The 24,785-nt window shown below is 30.4% G+C and overlaps 1 long non-coding RNA gene across 1 annotated transcript in view; it reads right to left on the bottom strand.

The window, feature by feature from the left end:
• The window catches only part of LOC136795759 (uncharacterized), a 165,201-nt gene that overhangs the window by 38,535 nt on the left and 101,881 nt on the right, over positions 1 to 24,785 (bottom strand). Inside the window, exon 2 of the long non-coding RNA XR_010843426.1 lies at positions 21,622 to 21,654. This is a non-coding gene — a long non-coding RNA (uncharacterized lncRNA). The remainder of the gene's footprint in view (positions 1 to 21,621; positions 21,655 to 24,785) is intronic.

Below are 24,785 nucleotides of genomic sequence, written 5' to 3'. Positions count from 1 at the left end.
GAAAAATATTTAAAACTTTGGAAGAAATCAATTATTCAGCAGGGTCGGTTACGAAATTCTTGCAGATTAAATGTATTTTTAAATTTTCAAATAAAAATCTTCGTCGGTTTGATCGCAGAAAAGACTTGTACCGGCTAAACGATCTTTCAACATCTACTGATTTTATTGGGGCATACTTAAATGAAGCTATTTCCATTGCATCTAGTTCAGTATTCTGCATCACCTGGGCGGCTGTGTCATCATTTGTTCTGAGGAGAATGGCTCCAATGGACTCAATGATTTTATATCCTGGATTTTTTTTTTAAAACGTCCTGTACTTTTTTCTTTATGGCTTCTCCGTTTTCACCACTTATAGTTTCCAGTCTTTCTATTGCTTCGTTCACAGTCTTTAAATTTTGCGTCAGTAGTGGAAAGGTTTTTAAGTCCTGATTGCTAATTTTGTAGATAGAAATAACTGCCCTGACAAATCTAAATACATAGTATTGGTACCTGTGGAATTTGAGGTGGAAAGAAAGAAACAGAGAAATGGATTAAAGAGTAAACAAACAAATTCTAGGAAAATGCTACAGGAATAAGACCCTTGCTCTTTTTGATTGATTCTGAGAAATTCTCGATGTAATTCTGAGTGAAAAGTTATTATTGCCACTGCATTTAATTTGTGTTCAAAGATGAAGATATAGAATTTTTACGCACTATTTATGACAAATGAAAATTTCACCTTTAAGTTTCTTGCGTTCTCTTCAATTTTACGTAGTTGCTGCGAAAAACGTATTTAAAATTGAACAAATAATTTAAGGAAATATGTGATTCACGACAGAATACCTAAAAATATGTTAAAAATAACAAATATTTCAGAAAATATGTAAAATTATGTAAAAAAAAGGCCAAATATTTAAAAATATGTAAAATAAAACTGAACTGAGAACTGAGCCACCTCATAAAAGGGGGTGACCGACTAATAAGACAAATTGAAGCAAAGTCTGTCGAAAATCTACTCGATAGGGAAGATGCGGAGGCACTAATAGCAGCGGTCATCTGCAGAGTGAAGAGGAGCATACTCAATCAGATTCAGGCGGACAAAAAGACCCCTTGGCGAGTTATCAATGAGAGATTAAAGAAAGCATTCGGAGGAGGACGGTGGACCCCAGAGAATGATATATTCATGATGATTATACGATGAGAGAGAAAAAGAAACTGAAACAGTCTAGTGGGCAGGATGCCGCGGAACGCTACAACAGAATCGCTGATAAACTAAGTGAGTTGATGGAAACAGCCCAGGTACAGGGTCCAGGGATAACCCTGATACATAAATATATGTGTATAATAATTCAAGGTGATAAGATGTATGTTAACCTGTATCGTTGTTTTACAAATGTTTGTATGTTACTGAGTTAGGAACACCATACACGTTGGAATGTTATTTGTTGCACATTTATGCTCTTCCAGTTTCAATAAAAGCTCCTTACGTTTTTCAGTAGTCTTGATTCACACGATAAAAGTAATAATAACTCCTGTTTTGTCGATTTCTTTTTTTTAAATTTATTTATTTAATATAAATTAGAACTGTACAAATAATAAACATAATAAGTAAATCTGTGGAATCTTTCATTTACACTTGAAAATCTTGGGAAGGAACCACCCGTTGGTGGTACTTCAAGCATTAATTTAAATTAGATAGTCCCGTGGCCGTTTTCTTTTCAAACGCCTTGGAGGAATATCAGGGATTGCTAAGCATGAGAGATTAAGTACTAATGGGTTAGGATGGGTAAGGAGCTTGGAATGAAAAGACGCATATCTGTTTAAGGCAAATCTGCAACGAATGGGATGTTAAGGTCTTTCTGGATTAGTTTATTTGTAACGTAATAAGGATCATCAAGGATTTTAGATTTGGATTGTAAGGATTGGATGTGGGAGAAATTTGATGGTTTGGTAGAGCCCCAGAGCTCTATTCCATATGTCCAAGTTGGTCTGATTATGATAGTGTATAATAATTTTTTGTAGTGAATGGGAAGTTTAGATCGTTTGTCATGAAGGTGTAGCAATCGAAATCTACGAGCAGTTTCTTGTCGTTTCAGTCTTGTATATGGATTCCATGTAAGTCTATTTTCAAGATTTGATTTCTTCTTCTTATTATTATCATTATATTCTACATCTTCTTATACCATGCGGAGTTTGAGGTTGCCATTTGTGGAGTAGGGACCAGAAAAACTTCTCCTCCACCAGTTTGTATAAGATTCAAAAAACTTGAAAAAATTTATTATTATTAAATTAAATTATTATTTTCAGATAAAAAGATTAAATAAAAAATAATAGGAAGATTTGGAAAAGAAAAGAGACAAAATGTTGAGGGCTATTCCATGAAAAAATAAAATTGTTTATCAAACTATATAAAAAAAAAGTTTGATTACAAGCTCATTTAATCTGGCCACCACAACATGATATTTGCAAGCGGTTTTTTTTATTTCAGAAATACCCTTTTTTCAATAAGTCTGATATTTTTCAAATCCTTCCTTATTACAACTCTTGATAAGGAGAGGATACACTGATCAATAAACCAATGAATGAAAAGTTAGATAAAATTACTGCCCACTTTTATTATAGAAAAGTTTAATATTCTGTTTAGATGTGTTCATTTTAACACTTTTGTTAATGTTTTTTGGGGGAATTTTCTGATCATAATAGAATTCTGAATGAAAATATGCAATAAATAATTATCTAAATCTATCTCTGTCGCGAGAGTGGTTGAATTAATTTTCGTCAGACACCCATGTTGAGACTGTCTGGGAAATTAAAACCGGTCTCTTTTGTGAGAATAGCGAACTAAAAATTTAATTTGTCCGTTTCCACGAATTTTCATCTAAAAGATAGTGAAAAAAAAATCAAATATTCTATATTGTATTACCTGGAAATATAATCCAGTTGTATGGCACTATAAAAAGACACATGAATGTGTAATAAGGCCAATGTCTGTTTAAGGAGAGTTTGTATAACAAGGGAAATACTTTTTAATAAGGCATCCTGTCCGTGACCTAATAGTCCCCGTTTCCTTCCTTCTTTTTATTTTATTCTTTTTTCACTTAAAATAATGAAGCCGTACAGCGAGCTACCTTTATTAAGAAAACATAATTAACTGCTCGGAGGATCAAAGAAGTACAGAAAAAAAAAACTCGTAGAGAATGGAAGAAAAAAAAACAAGGAAAAACAAAGGAGAGAAGACAGAACAAGAACATATTAATAAAAAGGAAGATCTCTTTTTTTTGTGTTTAAATTTAAAGGTGTAAACTGACTGTACTAATTAACATTATATTGGAAATGCCTTGACCCGATAGAAATTTAATACAGACGAACTTCGAAACCGTCTCAAGCAATTAAATTTTAGAGTTACTTAATTTTCTTTAGTGACTCCTAATGCTTTTGAAATAAAGTCCTTACCAGCATTCTTAAATTTAGGCTTTTTTATATTAAATAGTATATAGTTATATATGTGAGTAATTGGAAATCCTCTTTTTTTTTTTTTTTTTCTATTTTCGTACGAAATAGTCAAAACAAATTATCATTGACAGCATAAATAATTTTCAAGGCAAATATAAATAAATTAATTTTTACAAAAAATATCATCTAATATGCCGAAAAAATACAGTTTTTTTAATAATAAAATATATGCTGAGTAATATGACTTTGTTTTATTGCCGCCTACGACCCCTTCTTGAGTTGCAAGGTCAGAATGGTAAGTTGTGAGTGGTTTTAGTGATTGTGTTTGGAAGTGGAAATTTATGAATTGAGGCATAATAACATCCTCGCTGTTTTAGGACCAACAATGATAAAATAATGTAAATGTTGGGAAAACATTTTTAACATTCAACAAAGTACTGAAGACTTTGGGAAATAGTTACAAATTCACTGTTTATGCTATTGCTAGTAACTGCTTTAAAAAGCGGTTTTGTAAAAGAAAATTTAAAATACTATAAATGGTAAAATATACATATTGACTACAAATATTATTAATGGCTTATTAAGTTTTTATGTTTTATCTTCAGTGAATAGAGTAATGTAAAATATTTTCTGATAAGTAGCAAACACGCGCCCTTTTATCATCGAAATCTAGAAGCAAAATATGCTCTAGCCCTCACAGCATTGACTTCTCCCGTGAATGTATAGCAGACTCGGCCTTATATCGGTAGTAGGATACAGAATGAGATCCTAACGAGAATTATACTCATTGCGTTTTTACAATTTTAGGTATAGCGCTATTATATCCTATATCTATAGGAAGAACATTTACCTATTTCAAACTCCTTTTTTATGACCAAGGCTCAGCGGAAAAAAAAAACCAGAGAAGTTACAAACAGCAATATCCTGCCTTTTAAACTTTACTGTAAATTCGTGAATCGATAGTTTCATTAATTTAATTTATATTCTCATTTCCGTTATAAATTTAATTATTTTTATAATAAGACATTTTATGACTATTTTGATATTAATTTTTCTATTTTATTTATTTAATTCAATAATTTTATTTAATGAATGAAATTAGTTTTATATTTTTTAAATTAAATAAAGATAATGTTATTTAATTAAGTTTAAAGACTGTTATATCTATCGTTTAATTTTCTAGCTTTTATTATTTAATTCAATTTAATAATTTCCCAATCAATATTTACAGACCGCAAAATAAATATAATTGACAATATTATTTTTTATTTATGTACTAATTCTATCCTTAGCTTTAAAAGCATGTCTTGAGAAATAATGAATTCTAACTTCCGTGTTTCTGAAGGGATTCGATGAGGAAATAAAGAGTGGTCAATGCAATATTGTTTTCTATGATACGAAATAGTCAGTAAGTTCAGGGTTATTTTTTGAGACCCGACCGATTTTTTCTTGATATCTAGAAATGAAAATCGATCATTTAGTTATGTTATTGCAAGATACTAAATACTTACTAACATAATTATATATTCATATTTTAAAAAGTCAGTACAGTCCTTACATTTTAGAAGCAAATATATCAGGGAAAAATATATAAATATTTTAGTGAGGAACTCTACCTTTTTTCTCTGGTTTGTTTAATTTTTTAAAGATATTCTTGAACGCAATCAAATTTTGTTTATGCAACATGAAAAATAGACACAATATTGGTTTTAAATTTTTTTTTTGTGCCTGTGAGTTCCTGGAAATTCTGGAATTAAATCAGATGTTTCATACGTTTTCAAATGTTTTTCCTGTTTGTTTTCGTTGATTTAAAATTAATTCTTATGGATTATTCTTCTACCCAGTAAAACAATTTCTACCCGAATTATATTTACTATTTATTATTGCTTTCCTTAAGCCAAAATGAACATTGAACATTGATTATTGAAGGATGAGAATTATATATTGCTTCGTTGTATAAGAGCAATGAAATACTTTTCATCGATTTACTGGTAATACTTAATTTTTGTAACTGATTTGAATAAATATGAAAAAATATAATGTCGTAATAGATGTGAGTAGATGAATGGAAAACTGAAGTATTAAGATATTTTACACTTCAGTGAAAAATCAATGAAGTGAATGGTAAAGAATAATATCATACTTTCTGTTAATAATAATAAAGCAAAAAATGTATAGAACTTCTTCAACCCCAAATTTTAAATATGATACACAGTGGCTTACTTAAAAAAAAAATACAGGCACAGCTCATTTTATCGATTTCTATATTTTAACTCCCAAATTATAAAAAAAATATATTTTATCTACATAAATTGTATTATCTGAAATCTTACCTTATAATTACTATAATTTTATTAAACTATATTTATCGAACCTATAATAGTTTTCTGGAATTATTGATCATAGTTTAAGTTAAGGCTAGACCGCCAGAGTCCTTGATTGAAGAAAAGTCGAACCAAACGCCTCCTGATTCCATTGATACTATAATTGTTTATCATCAGAAACAATTTATTTGATTAAAAAGTATGAATCGCAAGAGTAAAATAACCCACCTTTTGTGATCATCCATTAGTTATAAATACCTTGAAGCTGGTTAATGAAATAACTATTGCGCTATTAAATAAATTAAGAGCATGCTTAATAATTTGACATCGAAATTTCAAAGGAAAATTATTAGAAACTAATTCAATGAAGTTTGTTTTTAATAAACAAATTCAATAAGAAATTAATACGTTAGAAAATTTATCTTAGGAATTACCTTGAAAGCTGAGTGGTACAGCTAACATTAAAACCAGAGTTAGTTTTTTTTTTTTACTTTTTTGGTGATCCAGTCTCTCGTTTAACTAGAAACATGTTATAAAAAATAAATATACAGAAATAAACGGTGGACTTGCTCTTATCTATTTTTCTATTTTGATTTCATGGCATTAGATATTCCAAATTGTATAAAAAAAAAAATTAGATGATAAAGAAGATAAAAAAAAACAGTTATAATTGTTTTTAGCTGCTAAATTGGGAGTAGAGGATGAGTAAAATAAAAAAAAAAGATATTTGTAAATTTTCTTTCTGGTAAATTTCAGTAAATAAATGAATGTGAATGATGAATGATTGTCAATTATTTAAAAAAATTAAAACTTATAATTATTAAAAAATAAACACAAATATAATAACTCCATCAATTACAATATCTTTATTTTTATTTCAACAAAATAAATTAAGTAATGAAGTATATTGAGAGTAGCTAGAGGTACCATTAAAATCTATTATAAAATTGTGTTCAGGTTTATCCGAATTTGGATCATAGTCAGATCATTACAGGAATAAATCAATTTTGTACTTTTCAGTTTCGTTGGTCTAGGTAGAACGATGAGAATTTTGCAATATCTTGATATAAAATCTCACCAAATAATTTTAAAAAGAGATAAAATTAAAGGAAACATTCTCAAATTTTCCTTTTTAATGATAGGCTTATCTAATTGTATTAATTGATAATTTATAGGAACTTAATAACACCACATAATATACATCTTTACGTTTTATATTTAACTTCAGAAATAAAATAATTAAAATTATAAGTAATTTTATAGCAATATAATGTTGCTCATTTTTTTAAGGTTTTCTTTGATAATTTAAATATCATTCTAATTCCCTTATAATTGAAAAATAATTATCTCTTAAAAATCGTTAAAGAAAAAACTAATACAATTACATTTTTTTTTAATTTGTTTATTTAATTTTATAACTATGCGTTTATCGAATTAAGTAAGTAAAACTTTTTTAAGTAAGTAAAATTCTATTTTTTTTTAAAAATTAAATGTACTTATAGGGAGTGGTGTGGCAGCGTGTCTGAGTGGTAAGGCACTGTGCTACTAACTCCAAGAATCCTGGTAGGACAATTATCCAATTTGTTACTGTAGTCAACCCTGTAGTTGTGGTGGCTGTGGCTGTGGTGGTTCAATCTGTATTGTAGTTCTTCAAAGTCCACCCAGCCGCATAAAATGGATACCCTAAATTGGTGAAATCTGTGGGTCTGACTAAATCACAAGCTTCACAACTTTGTTCTAGCTAGTAATAGTAATTTCTTAGAAACCATAAGGACCCTTGATGTTTTATGAGTTGTAGCGGTACCGATTAGTATTATGTATAACAAAAAAAAATTAATAAACTGTATTATGTTATGGAAGATATTAAGTTGAGACCAGAAATCGATTTGTGCTTATGATTGGTGTCGAGAGGGAGGAGATGATAAGAGAAGGACCATTAGTATTCTGTGGAGATAGCTCCTGAGTACATCAACATACCCCCGTGCCCCCACTCCCTCCACTCCATCTGCCTTCTTACCGTACTCGAGTCAAGACATCCCAGCTAATAATATATCTTATAGAACTCATCATTTGGAAACAATTATATTTTCATGGTATTGAAAACTGAATAAGGGCTCATCCAAAATCATTTAAGTCATATGGCCATTTTTAATTTGTTTTTCAATACCATATATTAATTTCTTTATTAATTAGAAATGTTGAATGAATACCACTCTTCCTTGTTTCATATATATTTTTTTTCATTATAATGACAACAACGTTTCGGAGTTGTCTCCCCATCTTCAGATTTCTAAAAAATTCTTAAAATAACTTCACATTCTTACAAAGTTTACAATATATCACAATATTAATTAACTTTTGTTATATACAAACTACCTGATTAACATCTCTATCTAATTCAATATGTTACTCTGTATTAGTCTAAAACTTGCTAATATCAACTATATCTTCTATATTTTTATTTTTATAAAAGTCCGTAATACTACTTTGATTAGGTTGTTTTAAGCTACTCAAATTCTTGCTGTTTGGATTAATCTTGTCTTTGTATTTTACATTATTCTCAGTAGTTTCCTATATTCTACTAACTCTAACCTTTGCTATGAGGTTGTTAATTCTTTCGTACCACAATTTATTAATTGATTTTTTCGGGTAAATGTTTGCAATAAGAATATTAGAAATTTGTGTTTTTATGTCTTCTAAAAAAACTGCATCTGTTAATATTATCGCTTTTTCATTTTTTGTGATTGAATTAAAATTTAATATTATATTACTAGTTTTTTTCTTTCTTAGTCTATTTAGTTTTTAATGTACCACTATTGTTCTTAATTATGTTTATATCTAGAAATATTATTATGATATTGATAGGTCTATCTATTGTAAATATAATTTATATTTATTGAATTATTCATATATTATCTCAATATTACCCAACTTTGTAATTATTATCAAATCTATATATTTTTTAACAATAAAGGTTTAGTATCCAATTTCCTTATATTTTTATCCAGTAGTTCATTCATATAAATTCCACTCAGATTAACCGAAAGGCTCCCCCCATCGGTAATCCTTGTATTTGTTTAAAATATACTGAAAAATACTGAACTTCATGTTTAAAGAAATTATATTTAATACATAATTGTAAACCCTCAATGAAGAACTTTTTTTCTGTAATGTTAGTATTCTTTTCAACAACTTCCCAATTTTTGTCCACTAACCTAATATAATCTTCAACTGGGATGTTATTTGAGAATTTGTTCTAGAAACCTGAAGATGGGGTGACAACACCGAAACGTTGATGTCATTATAATCAAATAAAATATATATGAAACAAGGACGAGTGGTATTTATTTATCATTTCTAATTAGTTTTAAAAAAAACTCTTCCAGTAGAATATATTATAGTTTGTTTGTTTATTGGCGTGACAAACCGTGGAGGTCCAAGGCCTCGCGGGATGTACTTAAGAAATACATCGCGTATTTCTTGACATGGTTCTCATGGGGTGGGTCCGTCACTTCCACGCCTATTTTTGTGAGTACTACTCATTGCCTGACGGGCCAGGCAAATGCCCGGCGGGAGGTTGTGAGTGAGAATTGTAAAGATATAAGCTTGAAAAAATCCCGGATAAGGCCGGGGATTCGAACTCGCATCTATGGGTTGGCATACAGGAGCGTTACCACGCTGCTACGCTGCTACTTCAAGATTTCTTTATATTTCTATAGTTCAATGTTCAAATTGTTTTCTATGATTTTTTATTAAGGACCGTTTATGAATAATATCTATTTTCTTCGTTTATACATGTCAATTTCAGGCCTCCATATGGAAGAATTGGAAGTTAACAAAGAAAATACACGATATTATAGTATAGAACGAGTAAAATCTTCATTTTAGACGCACCGTGGTTCAAAGATCATCAATTTTTATTCCCTTTAAAACAAAAACGCTGCAAATTATTTAATTTTTTAAAATAAATATTAGTATCGTCCTTGAATCTCTGTTGCTTCTCTAAATGCAATTTGCAATAATTAAGGTTAAATTTCCTTTAAAGTTAAACAATGAATATATTTTAAAATATATTATAAATCATGAAGGAAAACTAAGAAAGCCCATCGTAATATTATAATGCAAATCACAGAAGTACATTCGTTAATATATGCTACAGTCAGCTACAAAAGTAAACTAAAAGTAAGTGGCGTACAGCATTAAATATGTTTTCCGTATTAGCTCATTTGTCAATAAATATTGGAAAGTAAATGGAATATAACGTTTATGCAGAAAATAATTCCAAAGGGAAATAAGTAAACCCCAGTAGGTCTGCTTCAATACTATATTGATCTGGGTTGCCATTGATGTTTCTAATATGTACTCCAAATGTACTATAGAGCTCCTTTGATAAGGTCGGTCTTTTTTATATTAGGATTATGCTTCTTAGAATCAAAAATCTATCGTTTCTCCGTCTATACTTGACGTATAGTATGAAAAGCTTATTCTGATTCTTATAATTTTATACATTGCTAATAATAGTATCTTTTCCAGTTGGTTTAACCAACATATTAATTTAAAAGGTAGCATGTTGCGCGAATCATACAATTTTCATTTACTCATCTACTTCGAGTTGATATTAATCCTTGCTCCTTGTCAGTATGTCTCTTCTCTTACAACGGATACGATAATTACCAAATACCATTATAATAAATACCATTGATATTTTTTTTCGTTGTTTTTAATTTTTCAACCAGGTCTGACTAAGGGAAGGAAAACCCTGAAAGAACCAGCTGGTCCTCCAGGTAAGGGGTTACGCAAAAAGAGCTTGGTTTGGCTGTTCAAAGATATAAAATCTGCATTGCTTAAAATACTAAAAACAGAGAGAGTGGATACCAACCAGGGGGTGTGTTGTGACTATGGGCGTATGCACCAGGAAAGCGCGAACCTCGGGCGAGTAAAGGTACTTTTGTGAAGAACTTGAGGGAAGACTGAGAAAAAATGTTACCATACTGTAGAGAATAAGAAACTAAGAAATTCGCTAGAGGATAGATTTGGGTGCAACAATAAATGATAGGATCGGGGTACGGTGCCTAAGACGGTTCGAGCATGTAAGAATACTGTCAGACGAATTTTGACCAAATCTAGATCCTGGATTGGGTTCCAACAAGGAAGTGAGGACGCGAAAGGCCCAGAAACAGGTGGATGGATGTTATACACAAAGAAATGCTAACCGAGGTCTGCGGAGCGCTTGTGGCTCTGCACTGGCTTGTCGAGGTGATCCTTGCTATAAAATAATTAGTTTTTCGAATATTGCAAGTACATTTCCTATTACTTATCATCATTTATTTACACGTAATGTCAAATGAAACTAAAAATAAAAAAAAGTAGAGAATATTTAATATATAATACATTTTAATTTCATTATTTTATTAATTATATTGTGCTCCCGTAATTTCAAAACATTTACAAACAAAACAATCTCACTAAATAATTTGAGCCATAAAACTCGTAAATCGGTTGAGCCGTCCGCTTTTAAAACTAAAATCGGACAGGCTATTGCATTTAAAACATTCCAATCACTGCAAATAATCTGATGTCATAACAACAATTAGACCAAAAAGAATTATTAAAATAGCGTGATAGATAAAAAATAAACTAAGGCTCTTTAAGGTACTTAAGGCGATGCATTTTTTAAAATTCAGCATCTCAGCCCTGATAGACTACTTAAATGAGGATCAGAGTAAGATCTAGTTAATATTAAAGACTACTTGATCCATAAGTCACGTTTAATCAAATTCGTTAGAGCTATTTTTGTTGGAATCGAAATGGCACGTCTAGTAAATTTATTTTATCGAGAAAGCTACCGTCAAATATAATTCCGTTAAATATTTGATTTAAGTTGGTAGGACTTTAGTTCATTACTAGGATGTATACATAAACACTTTTTACACCAACCGGCCATTTAGGGGAATTTGGTTATTTGGACTTACCAACGCATTATATTTCTCATACCTTTAATAATATGTAGGTAAGTGAAAGTGTAAAAAGATGAGATATTGTTCCAGTTGTGTGTATCGTGGTGAAATAAAGAATTAACTATATGCAAAAAGAAATCCGCAAAACTTTTTTTTTTATTTAGTTTTGCTCTATTTGTTATTAGGGATTCCAATTAGTTATCGAATTTATTGATATACTTTTTCATAGATATATTGGCTACAGGCCGATTCCTTGAGACCATGTTTTTTTTTCCAGGACATCAGCTTTATTTGTTCTGTTCTTTTTTTTTTTGTTTTTTAAAGCAACAGCTATAAGGAAGGCGAACGATCCGATTGAAAATCAGTGCGCGGCCTAAGGCGGAGGTCGGGAACACTAAGCTAGGGGGCACTGAAGCCGACTGTTGACCCAGCGAAGATCATTGTGAGCGACAAAGAGATTGGGCCTCGAATACTAATCCTCGCTTCCATCGATTCTCAGGACAAAGCTTCAGGCACCAGGCCAGCCTCCTAATTATATTGATGACCTCCTTCCAGCTGCCAAGCTACTACTTTGTTCTAAGGTCAGCTACCAGTTTGGAAGAGCGAGCATGAAAATGAAGAAAATATGAAGCCAATGAAATATCATTATAATTATATATTTTGCATCAAGTACACTTTGACTCATAACTAAAACTAACAGAAGTACTAAAACTAAAAGAAAATTGGGAAAAGTCAAACATGTGGTAAGTAAACATGAATTTATTTGAATAATTGATTCGAATTTAGTTAAAGCAGATAATAATTTATTCTGTCACTGTAGCCATGGGTCAATTCTTAGGGCAAGAGATTCCTCCTGGGGCACATCTCGATAAAATGGGTATTGATTGATGGAAAAATTTGGTGGTTGAACGTGATCATCAACAAACTCAACAAACATAAACAACCTCCTTGCAAGACCGTTTAATCAAGAAACAGTAATTCCTTATAAAGTACTGAACTCCTAACCTTTCATAGATTGGGCGATATAGATGGTGGCTTATTTTTTATTTTTTTTTAAATGCTAAATTTTTACAGAAAATAATGTATTAATTGGTCGATACTTGATTTAAAGTCTAATGACACAATATCAATTAATTTCGATACCTAGAAATTTTAATTAATACTCTCAGGTATAGAAAAATAAATAAATGAAAAGGTCATCTAGGTCCAAATAGTTTTGAACTTCATGTTGGCAGTGTCACAAATAAAATCATACACAAAGACCTTAATGTTCCCTATGTAACCGATCTAACCCGAACCAGATATCACTCCTTCCATTATATACTCTCTAACCTCTCAAACCCTATAGTTTGTAATCTTGCATCCCCTTCCATTCCTGACAATTCCCCGAGGCGCCTGAAAAGAAGATGCCCACGAGACCAGCTAATGTAAAATGTCATTAGAGTGGTACCAATGGATAGTTTCTCTACACGCCTGTAACACTACAATTTAACTTAGATCAGATTTACTAAATGTATTATAATGTACAGTTGTAAATAGCAATAAATAAATATTTTAAAAAAAAGTAATAATAATTTTTAAAGTCTATTTGATTTTCAACAGCTGATTTTTCCCCGTTTTTATTGATATAAAAAACTTATGGGCTATAAAAGAAATTAATTTAATTCATTCTATGACAAGAAGAGAAAGTAACATCCAACAAGTGCCTTCATATGCCCCACGGTATTTCATCCATGGATCCGTCACAATATAAATCTAACCTTATAGACTGGTTTGAACCCCAAGTATTAGAAAACAACATCGGACAGTTCGGAAATAGGTTGGCAGTGAGGTTATAGGGGCAGCTAAGTTAACATCGAAGTTGGCAGATGTAAGATAGGTCGTAACGGCACAGTTGGCTGTTTATCTGAGTCAGGGAACAAATAAGAAAGTCTGCCTTCCCCCTCCCCTTCTCTTAATTAAGAAAGTTAACTTACAGATGAATGGAACGATCATTAATCTTTCGGATTAGGCCATTTGATGTCGATATTTTACTGAGCCAAGTCGTTTTCTTGTTTGTCTTCCAATCCCATACAATCTGATAGTAGCAGGAGCAGTCATGTAATCCTGCAAAAAATTTGTATTTCTTTTTTCTTCATGTTGAATCTAACCTTTATTTTTTTATGTTTAGTTAAAAATATATATCATGGAAATATATGCACCTTTACATATTGCCACAAAACAGGAGCAATCAAACTCGCTGTTAAATTAACTGCCACAGAACAAAAAAATTAAATCAAAATATATATACTGATCCCTGGGCTTATGTTTTAAAAGAATGATATAAATGACATGAATCATTGAATTTTGTGGTATTTCCAATCATCTTAGTAAAATAACTAATGCAGAAACCAAAAACGTTCATCAGATAGCAGAAAAGGAGTTGGATGGAACATTTACTAAACAAGGTAATTAGCACATATCTGCATCAACTTCACATATGTAACTGCACATTTTGTATATTAAGATAAAAAATAATTTGAAATTCTTCAAATCCTTATTGGTCAATAATCATTGTTTTACTAAATATCACATATTATAAATTACTTGTTTATTATTATATCACTTAAACCATTTTTGAAGAACTAAATTTGACATTTTACTCGTTATTTAAAAGGTTGAAATCGGTATTTAAAAAATCTGTGAAGTTGACAATCTATATTAAGTAGATTCACAAAACCCAAACATTGAGAATGTTTAGTTACACCAGAACATCATATCGTTAAAAGTTCCCATTTTAAGTGAATGGGATTATACTTTTAGATAATTTTGTTAGGAATAAGTTTATCAACAAACCTGTTAGTTAATAGATTTTTTTAAGTCTAGAGACTGTTATGAATAATATTTTTTTACCTTAAGCCCGACTCCGAATTAGTGGAACTTTTAAGGGTATAATGTACTAATATAAAAAATATCACTAATTAATTTTTCGAATGTTAGTATCTAATGACTGGACTAATATTTTTCCCCTCACATCTTAAAAAATATATGACCACTTTGGTAGCAAATTTAATATAATTAAATTTTGTTAAGAATTTATTTTTCACTGAATCCCTTAATTTTCAACATATAAACAAAAAAATGATAAAACAAACTTTGTACCTTATATTAAAACCAGTGGGACGTTCATAATTTACTTGAGGTACAAAACAATATAAAGTAGACCATTTTTTTTTTAATGTTAGGGTTTAGAGTTTAATTTGACTGTCTTAATATTCGCGTACTTACTGTATACTGTAAGAAGTTTATAATACAAATTGATATGTAATAACTCTTGCGATATTATAAATGTCTTTGTCAAGTATGTGCCGATACCTGTTCCGGGTAGGATACCTGTCAACCACTTCGCAGCAGGTAAATGGATACCACATATGGAAGGGACCATTCCCAGCATATCTATTAAAACAGGTATCGCCTGCTGCCTTTGTCGATAGGCAGGTCAATTATAGTTTATGTACAACACTTTATCCCTTATAACGTATTTTTTTGGGCGTGGCTATTGATAGCCAATGAAGAAATAAGATTCGGAAAAGGTAACGCCTCTACGAAGGAGAGGGGACCTGGGAAGCAAACAGGGGACACAGAAGCACAGAGTGGGCAGGTCTTCGACGAGAAGAAGTTCTAAGAAGAGCTCTTCAGAAATAGTATGTGCACGGCAAAGACGTTACTACACACCACGGCATGCATCACCAAACTCATTCAGAGTCACAGCAGTCATTCAGATATATATCAGGTAATAAGTTATAATTTAATTCATATTTTATGGCAAACCATATTTTTCTGTATCATTTCAATAGTTTTATACTTTCATTTAATCATGTCATTGCAATCAACTGTAAATAAATAATTTTTCCTGGATATAGTTTATATACTATTATATTACTGAATACCACCACTTATTATATTATATAATTAATGGTAACAATCTTTTATAAACATAAAGATATTTAATTAGTAAACTGGTGAACACTAAAATCCTTTGGAAAGGAATCCAATATTAATAATAGTTTTGCAAGACTCAATCTTAATTAATTAATATAAATATAATTGATGGATAATGCCTTCAGCGATTGTTCTGGAATCCTGATTGATGACAGTATAAATAGCAAAATATTCATTAATATTTTTATTTATTATTTTTACATAGTTTTATTTTTTATTTTTGATATAAAACTATAATTCATTGCGATAATTTATCGTCATTTTACTTAAAAAATCCATTTGATATTCAGTACGATTAAATTTAGGAAAACTGATAAGTTGAGATATCCTTCAATAGCGGCTCACCTTTAATTGTGTTTTTTTATCATAAAATATTCCTTAAATTTGATATAATACTTGAATAGTTATTGTCGAACGTTATAAAATATGTGAGGGAAGAAAAGTAATTCTAACGGAACCTAGTTTATTCAATTCTACGTTACGAAAATATAAATCTGACCGATCATAACCGATGTATGCTGGGTACAAACAGCAAGTAAATCAGTACGGAATCTTCTCACTAAATAAACGGGGAAAAAAGAAAACAAAGCAACAATACACAATGGGAATAGAAATAGAGGAAAAAAATAAAACATCCGAGTTTCAAAAGACAGTGTATACAAATCCGGACGATTTGTCATAGCGGGCGGGGAATGAAGAATCGATATGTATGCGGTGGACTGAAATAGTGCCATTATTAAACCCGGGGATGTTAGGGCGATTGAAAAGGAGAATGTACATTAGAACTGTAATAACAGGGATATTGAAAACTCCCCCTCCATCCTCCTTAACTGCTTATTGAATAGTAGCTACTAGTAGTTGCTTTCGGACATCTCTTTATCTTTACCTTGTAGCGCTTTATTGTCTCCGTGGCTCTGTTTGCCCGCTGCAGCCATGGCAACAGCTATTTACCTCTGCGGCTCTTGTTTTGTCCGGGTCGGGACCAGTCGGTGCCTCTGGATTATTGGTTTGATCTACTGATTATCGAACCGCGCGATAATGGTCTATGGTCGTCAATCTACTGCAGAGTAAAATCTACGGTATACTATAATCGTTATGCTTGTATACCAAAAATATTTGGAGTCTTAAAATCTCTATAAGTTTTACTTTTCATAAAAAAAAAATATACAATGGAACATTCCCAATACTATTCACAAAGATAAAACAATAAATTATTCCTCACTTGTCACCAAATATTCACATATGCCTCGGTATTACCAAATAAATTTTAAAGTGACTGCATAGTTGTAATATCTCCGTAACTAATTTGAATTGTTTATAATTATTTGAAATTAAATGAATTTTATTCCTATTGCTATGAATTATATAGTAAAGTGAAGTGTAATGACAGTCCAGATTTTTAAATCTTGAGTTTTCAAGATAATTAAATTCAACGGTTTGTGCACGCGCGCACATACTCGTGTGGATGTATCCCTGTATCTTTATATGTTTGTTTGTATGTACGTGAACAACCAACAGGAGAAGAAAAAAGTTGTACAAAACCGGAATCACGCATTTAAGAATGTTATCTCCTCCGAGGTGCCTGAAAAGAAGATGGCCTCGAGACCATCTTTTGTAGAAATATTATTAGAGTGCTACCAATGCTTAGTTTCTTACTATGATCTTTTTAGAAGTTTACTTGATATATTTTTATGTAAATACAGTTGCAAATGTCAATATATAAGAAATAAAAATTAATATGACAAAATATTTTACCACGTTGAAAACAAATTTCCAGCATATAGGTTTAGATCTTTAAAAAAAAAAACATACGATATTAATAATTTGAAATTTAAGAAAAAAAACATTATAATATTTAAGAAATTTAATTTAGCATAAGGTTTGAGGAATCATCAGCAAATAATTTTGTTTAAATTATTAGAAATAAAGAAATTAAGAAAGATATGGGCATTATAGAAAATTCCAGTACAAAACAGTTGTTGGTGATTCTAGTTTATTGATGTATAACCTTACTTTGGTCAAACTTATATCAGAATAAAAAAAATTATTTCTTGTTTTTTCGTTAAGTCTCCAAATATACAAATTTAAAACATTTACTGTTCATAGTCGTAAATAAAGTAATCAAGCATTTTGTCAGCGCAAAGGAAATACTGACATTTGCTTTGATTGCCTAACAAGATGACATCCCTCCACGCTCAGCCTGCGATGGTAATTCGTCAAAAATGGCTTGATTATACAATGAAGTTATTTTTTTTTCACATCAAAGATATTCAAATGTAGGACCAAATTGAGACAGTGCTAAGCATCTGATTGCAAATTATTTGAAATTCAATGAACGACAATCAGTTTATCTCCGGCCTAAGGGACATTATTCGATTAGCTGAGTGTGAACAAATATCGGGCGAGTTAAGTGGATACTCTCCCCTCCGGGCAACAACGGGCGCCGATATGGAAGTCCAGCTGCCCTCCAGTTCGTAGAGATCAATATTGCTTGTCTACCGTTCATCGATCATTGAATTGAGCTTAGTTTTAAATCTTAGACAGAAAAAATAAATTTAAAAAAAGGTATCTAAGGTTCGTCCAGTTTTTAGATACTGGAGGCAAGCATCTGGTGTGGGCGTTGATGACCTCAGAGTTTTACGCCCAAAAGCCCCAACCAAAAACAACAACAACAAGCATCTGGTTATAGTTGATGGTTGATTGCAGCATAGGATAGCTTGTAATTATTGTTCAACCACAATGCACGATAAAATTCTTGATTTCAGTGAATACTATATCATTGTTTGTAAGTTTTACACCAAGCCTTTGAAAAAATATATATAACAAGTAATTTTAGAACTTTAGTTTATGAGAACAACTAATTCCATAGTTGGGGAGCTAATAGCAACTAATCCAGCCTATAGTTTGGGAGAAGAATATCCTCACCGAAATATCAAGGAGTTCCGCATTAATATCAGGTTCCATATTTCCATTTTCTCCTTCCTTTGTGTGTGTGTTTTTTTAGCATAGTTCAAATTTATTACATTTGCAAAAATCGCAAGGTTTGGGCAAATATTATAGAAAGCATTTTTAGTGAAAACTACACACTTACTTACTGATGGAAAAGAGGAGATACCACATTAAATATAGAAAAAAAGAATTATTTTACTGTAAATTGTATGACCACTTTCTTAATAATCATTCTGATTATTCCATCATTAAAAAAAAAATTGATCTTGTACATACAAGCTACTCATCATTATCTCGGAAACTGATAAAACATTACACAGTAAGCTTTATAAAATTTGAAAAAAAAGTTTGGTTTCGATTTACAACAAATTTTTTTTTTCCTCGAAGGAAAAATGGCTTACAAACAAGAAATAAATTTTCTATGATAGTATGGCTGTTAACACTTTTTTAGGAGATGGTAATATTTAGAGATTTAATTTGTAATAAATTATACAAATTGTGACATAAAACATCTTTCTCCCATAGCAGTAGTTGCAGAACGGTACTGAGATATGTGCTATTGCCATGCACTCCAGAACTGACACCACTGGATTTTTTTTTGGGAAACCCGATCCATGACATTTCTTAACAAAGAAGGATAATTTAAAATTAATTATGAATGGAAAAAACATTAATCCATTATAAAAACAAAATATATTTATTTATTATAACCTAAATAATTCATAAAAATCAAAATTTTTAAATATGAATGTCTCTTAAACCAGGCTGTGTAGGATATCCCGAAAGATGAAATTACTTTTCTTGTTTTGAGATCTTTAGTTGATATTTTCAATCAGGACACTTTTCAAGTATTTAAAAATTTGTACATCAAGATTCTTTGTTTTTTATATTGCCTATTTCATTTATATTTGATAAGATGGAAATGTTCATTTTTTTTTCTTTTTCCTCTTAAATAAATGACAGTCCTATTTTTATGTTATCAACATAAACCAGAACAATCTGGTCAAAATCAGGCTTGTTCTGACCCGAATCAAAACTACCAACAACTGGCAGACGAATGTGTGGTACTGAAAAAAACATAATGCTCTATCCCCCGAGCAGTTTGACTCGAGTTGGATTGTTATCACCATTGTGACTTGTTATCACAGTTTTAATTTATGGCACAGCTGCTATTAGTATGTGATGCCATAGCCTGCTAAGTTATTATTTATGCGGACTCACACTCATGTGTCTGGAGTTTCGATCATAAAGATATACATTTTTCTTTTATTCTTTTTAAAGGTTACTCAAATGTTGTAAGGATTAAAATAAACCCATATTCTTATGGATATTTATTATAGTCAGCAAGATAAAGAAAACAAAACAGAATATTATTTTAATTTTTTTACCCAAGGTGAATACCATAAAAAAATAAACAAAAATGTTCCGATATATATATTTCATTAGTTATTGTTTTTTTCAAATTCACTATTAGTTTAATTCTATTTCGACTGAATAGAAGCAGATAGATAATGCTCAGGAAGTATGAATGTCCATTATAAATAAACCTTCTAACAACTAATACATCCGTTAGGTTTTAATTATCATGTATGTTGTTATTAATTTTTTTTTAAAGAGAGATGAATCATAGTTTAATTTATTTTTGTTAGAGAGTAAATAGCATTTATGGTTTATCGATTAAAATATGGTTACTCTCCTAACTCTTGTTCAGTAATATTCCAGGCCTACGAAGTCTTTCAATGGCCAATCTTTCAGAAGAGTAGAGAACGTCAATAGACCTAACTTGGTGGATGGAGCTCGAATGACCTTCCGCTTTGACCTCCTATTTCCCAATGCAATCGCTCCAGTTACTGCTCTATAATATTCCTAAGTATTTTTTCTCTCTCCTTTTTTAAAACGGATATTTAATTAGGATATGGCTAAAATCATTAAATAATAATTTCGGATAATTTCCTCAAAATTATTTTTGCAGAATATGTTGGCTGTGTAATGTATCTGGGAAATGATGGTCAGAATGCAATCAAAATTTAAAAAAAAGTTATAAAACTTCATTTTAGAATCATATGCATGATTTAAATATTTTTAACACTAAATAATTAAATCAGTCTTCCTTAATATTTATGAATTTTAATCAATTAATACGAAAATAACCAATTTTTTCCTATCTCTTTCAAAGATAACCTTATATTTTTAAGAAGGGGATTCTGTCATCACGTGCTAAAGAGACACCTCGATGAATGCCAATGAACTAGGTCGAAACGTTAGGTATTGAAAGCAGTAAGCATATAACCTCCTTGTATGTCTTAGCCGTCCGTGACTGAGGCTTTGCCGGTTACGTGAGAGAACCAGTTAATTCCAAGAGTTTTAATCTTTCTATTCAAAAGACCCCTTTAATAATTTATTATATGATTATTTAAGTGTACAAACGATCGCTATGTTTTAAATTGTATTAATGAATAATATAACAGAATCAAACTTTTGTGATGCTTCTAATTTATCGCTAAATGCTACAGCAACCTGTTTTCTTTTTTTACTTATTTAAATTTGTTCGCTACTAGAAGTTACTTTTAAGTTTAACTCAAATTAACAGCAAAAAAAACGTAGTTTACTAACCAAGATAAACGTTAAAAATAACTTTATTATAAATAAAAATGTTTAAATAGATTTTTCAGATAAAATATGTCTCTTCTAATCGTCTCTAATTTACCCTTTTACTGGAAAATTTGGAAAAAATATAATGTTATAATGACGATATATATTATAATAATGTTATAATTTAAATTTAAAATATATGTATAAACTATTCATTAATATATAAATTATGAAAAAAAAAGTTACCGACTGGAATGTAGGGTTCAAAAATATTAAAATTACTCAGTTAAATGTCTTCAGCGTAATCGACTTTTCTAGTTCGTATCCAAGATTTACGATATCCGTACAATTATAATGTATTATACTCAAAAGATTAAAAAACTTACCTCCAACTGTAAAACTGTGTGAAGTTAATCTTCCTGTAATCAAAACAGAACTTCATAGTCTTTATTCAATAAAAAAATAATATACTAGAAAGTTATTAAGTATAATTAAATAGCGTAGGGGCAAGAATGTAATAAGCTGCAATTTTGAAGATAATTAGAATTTGATGCAAAATGCACCTTTGTTTACTTACAAAGCTATAAATTATGTTGGTCTGTCTAACGCCATAATCTTAAAAAAATATTTACCAGTAATATTTATGGACTATAAAAAATAAAAAAAACAATCAATGAAAATTGTAATTTTTTTCGAAACATCATATGTGTACTATAACCATGATATGTGTACCACCAGTAATATAGCAAAAATCAAAATATTCCAATCATAAAGTTCCAAAATCTTATTAAAAAAAATATATATACAATAAAAAAAAATTGCTAGAAATTTTCGAAATTCTTGTGCTGAAAAAATGTATCAGACGGCTTGTCATATATAACTGAGCTCTTATTATTATTTTATAATAGGAACTATAATAATAATAGTTACTTTTTTTCACCCTTCTATTGATTTTATTATTTCAATAAAATAACACATAATACAAACAAATATGAATATGTATACATAATAAAAATAATTATTATTCTTGGCTGAAGGGTATTTTAAGGTAGTGGGATCTGCTGTGTGTACGGGAGCACTGTGGCGCTTATTCACAGTTTGCGTTGTCACGAGTGGGACATAATAATTACTAGCTATGTAAGGATTATATATCAACTAGGATCTCTGTTGATTTCTCATACATTTCTCTGTATCCCCACTCATTTGGTACATTGTCTTTCTTAATCACTTACACATATTGTATCCCATTATTTTATACTTTATTTCTTCTTTGTTTTTCTATTTTTTTTTTTTTTTATATAATTTTGTAAATATCTCTTTTCCCCCTTATTATGTATATTACCATTTATTGTTTACCTAATTTAAATTTTTTTTTTTACAATATTTACTTTTATATTATTTCCGTTATTATGTGGCGTGCTGAACTGCCATCCCCACTCCTCCCACTTCCGTAGACTTCCGTCAAAACAGGTATGAATTCTTTCTCATCATTTGATTTTATTCTTTTCTCTTTTCTCTCTTATCTCTTAATTTATACTTTCTTTAATATTTCTTCTCTTATTTTTTCTCTTATCCATCTGTCACTATTACCGTTTTAATTTACTGTTTACAACCTTTAATTTTTCTTATCAAATTTTACTTTTCATTGCAAACCCCTGTTATTTTCCACTTATTTTATTTTTTGTATCTATGTCAAGTGTTTGTATCTTTTTAAGCCCTGACGAAGCCCTGCAACGTGGGGCGAAACGTTAGCTCAATAAAAATAGTATAGTTATTTACTATTTGAGTTTTTTTGACCGCACCCGGACCATATTCATCTATACACACGGTCTATCAACAATCTTCCAGTTTGAAATGATATTATTGTTTTGTTTTTTTTTGTTTTTTTATACCTACGTTTGGGAGAAATTTTGTGGGCCATCTTCAGCATAGAAATATATTAAAAATGAAAATTATTTTGACTGAGGACACAGTTATCGTACACATTACGGAGGATAAATGGCATAAATTTCTATTTACGAAAACAAACATATTAAAAAAATTAGGTAGCTGATTTTGAGTTACGCTAATGATGCGTGTGTATCTTTTAACTAACGCTAAAACACCTAGTAAGATAATGAATAATACATTCTAACAATAACTATAAAACTCCCGCGGACCATTTGATCTATACTATGTTGACAAATATCTTTTTAGCATTTTTAGGTATAAAAAATGTACCGAGAATATTTTGAAAGAGTTCGTGAAATACGAAATATATGTAAATACAAGTTGATTCCGATGCGTTTTAATATAAAAATTATGTGTGCACAACTATCAATGATATAACTACTTTAACAAACAGGGAGAGGAATGATATCGGAAAAGTAAGAAATTAATCAAATGATTTTGTTGGGTAGCGATATTTATGGTTCAACTCCAGTTTTCTGTTATATCGAAACCGAAATCAAAACCCCGTTCAGGGATCCCATTCGAACAAGGATTTAGAAAGGATTTGGCTCAGCAATTATCTTGAGCAGATGCTTGTTGTAGCTGAGGCGTCACGTAAGGCAGGCTCGCTGATTGGTTGACTCCCACCGGTCCAGTACCAAGATTGGCTAGGGACTCAACCCAATCATCGCTCTCTGATTGGAAAACCTCTCCTTTTTCTGTCCTTCTTCATTTTATGCTCAGATTCAAATCATAGAGAGTTGGTATGTACTGCTCAAGAAAAAGGAAGACATATCCCGAAGTACTAAATTAACTATAATTGCATTTGTCCTAGAATACTTCATTTAGCGTTGGTTTGATGGTTTAGCAATTATATGCCGATTTTATCTCAAATAATTTTTAATTATTTATAATTATAGTATCACTAAATAAAATTAATATTGTCCTATCTTCTTCTAAATCCATCTGAATGTATTTTGTTCAACATCAGTATAGTTGCACCTAAACAAACATTTAACCACACTTTCATAAAGGAGCCTTTGTCTTTTATTTTTTCACACAAAATTTCGTTTATTTAATATTTAATACAGTATAAATACTGTAATATTTAAACAGTTGTTAAGACTCTCTTGCAGCTCTTGTTTGCCCACGTCACTCAAGTTCCCCACCAAGTCCTCAAGATGACCTCAAATTTCATTTTTTACCTGGTCAGAGCTGAGTCGTCCTCCCGCCAGATGTTTGGGTGCTAGGTTCTGAGAAAGGGTGGCGTACATTGACTCGTGTTAGACTACACGACTATCAACTTAAGTATGAAACCAAGAAATGGTTGTTGCCATAATTCCCTGTGAAATTATTTTGTTCTACCTAATTATATAATAACAATCATGAACTGTCACAGGAAAACGATTGTTGAAGTTACAAATCGTTTATTGATGATTTTTCAATTTGTTAACATTAAAAACATCATCAGTGAGTGTTATTTTACGATAAAAGGCCCATCTTGCGTTTGTTAAGATTTTGAATATTCGTGTCCCTATTTTTACATATAAATTACTCTTAGGTCTGCAAATAATACAAATTATATTTTTTCGATAAATTAAATAAACTCTCTGAGGTTTTG

Source organism: Halyomorpha halys, unplaced genomic scaffold (assembly GCF_000696795.3).
Source record: "Halyomorpha halys isolate HHAL.00 unplaced genomic scaffold, Hhal_1.1 Scaffold767.1, whole genome shotgun sequence".
NCBI classification, from domain to species: Eukaryota; Metazoa; Arthropoda; class Insecta; order Hemiptera; family Pentatomidae; genus Halyomorpha; species Halyomorpha halys.
Note: the sequence above shows the minus strand (reverse complement) of the source record. Positions and strands in the feature narration are given on the sequence as shown.